The sequence below is a fragment of the Mandrillus leucophaeus genome, unplaced genomic scaffold (assembly GCF_000951045.1).
Source record: "Mandrillus leucophaeus isolate KB7577 unplaced genomic scaffold, Mleu.le_1.0 Scaffold234, whole genome shotgun sequence".
Classification (NCBI taxonomy): Eukaryota; Metazoa; Chordata; class Mammalia; order Primates; family Cercopithecidae; genus Mandrillus; species Mandrillus leucophaeus.
This window is the reverse complement of record NW_012102410.1, coordinates 240107-241952: the sequence shown is the minus strand read 5'-3', so window position 1 is coordinate 241952 and position 1846 is coordinate 240107.

The window sequence follows — 1846 nt, the reverse complement described above, 5'->3', positions numbered from 1 at the left end:
CTCAAGTGATCCACCGGCCTTGGCCTCCCAAAGTGCTGGGATTACAGACATGAGCCACTGGCACCCGGCCCCTGGGGTTTTCTTCACCCAGATCCCTGCTGCCTTCCCTTCCTGTGGCTGACGTCTCCCTACCTTGTCCCCCAGAAATGCAGCTGCTTTGCCCTCAACCACAGCTCCCGCATCCAGTGCAGGGCCCGGCTCTTGACTGAGACATCAGCAAATGTGAGCCCTGCTCTCCTGGGTCACTGCAGGCTCCTTCAGGAAGGAAGCGGGGATCTGTCCCCCTTGGCATCCCCAGTGCCCCGCATGGGGGGCCTGGCACCCATGAGGCAGTCGAAGCTTGCGGACCGGATGAACAAGCAGTGAGCCCTACCTTCGAGGGCCTGTCTTGAGGACACCAGGTGGGTTTATGACATCCCAGCAGACACGAGGCCCCCAGGGACCAGTCCCTCTCCGGCACTGGCACCAGGGCCCTTGCCCCACTGGATCAGGCCTCCCAAGCTTGGGGTCCCTTTTCCAGTCGGCAAGAGAGGCACTCCACTCCTGCTCCAGCCCAAGGAGAACCTGCCAACTCCAAGGGGTGGCCAATGAGGGGATCCGTGACATAAGTCCTTCAGAGGCAGCAGGGACAAGGAGCTGTAGGGAGAATAGGGCAGGCCTGGGGTGCGAGGTGCTGGCAAGGTGCAGACCCACCACCCCAACCCAACCCCTCCTCCGCAAATCCCATCATCTCTGCCCTGTGCCCCATGAACGAACCAGCTCCTTTCCAGCCCAGTGACCAGCACAGGCTCGAGACGTTTCCCTCAGACATTGTCTGCCTGACCACCTCTTCCAGCACAGCGAGGGGCATGGGATCCGGAGGCCAGAGCAGGCCAGGCCTAGGGGTGGGGAGAAAAACATCACTATTCTTAGATCCCTCGTCCTCCAGGGCTCGGGTCAGGCCGAGCAGTCACATTCCAGAGGTAGAAGCCATCAGCCCACACAAATGCTTCTGTTCCCTGAGGAGGCCAAGGGTCACCAGGAACTAAAATCAGCTTTTCCCAAGAAAAGCAGGAGACGGGGTGGGGGGTGGGGGCAAGGGTAGAAAGGCCAAAGGTCACCCAGTAAACACCTTCCAGCTGCCCCTGCTGGGAAACCCCCTCTGAGTCCAGACGGATGAGGACAGAAGCATTCTCACCCTCTAGGCTACCCGCTGGCTGATTCTTCCTGGTAGGGGGTGGTCCTGTGCATTCTAGATTATTTAGCAGCTCTCTGGGAGCCCACCGCCCGCCCTGCCTCACAACCCCCACCTAAGCGGTGACAGCCAAATCTCTCTCCAGGCACGGCCAGGGTAGGTATTTGGGGTAGGTATTTAGGAGCCTGCTGTTCTATGGACTCTGTTCTCTCGGCCTGGAATCCTCTTCCCACATAGCACAAACCCCCACCAGCCCTGCAGTCTTCCAGAACTAAACCCACACATCACCTCGCTCAGGAAGTTTCCCGTGGACCCCCCCATCTTACGAGTTTGGCCCCCACGGATGCTGTGGTAGGTAAAATAATGCCCCCTTGGCCAGATACGGTGGCTCACACCTGTAATCCCATCACTTTGGGATGCCGAGGAGGGAGGATCGCTTGAGCCTAGGAGTTTGAGACCAGCCTGGACAACACAGCAGGACACAGTCTCTACAAAATATATATATTTTTTTGAAACGGAGTCTCGCTCTGTCACCCAGGCTGGAGTGCAGTGGCCGGATCTCAGCTCACTGCAAGCTCCGCCTCCTGGGTTCACACCATTCTCCTGCCTCAGCCTCCCAAGTAGCTGGGACTACAGGCGCCCACCACCTCGCCCGGCTAGTTTTTTGTATTT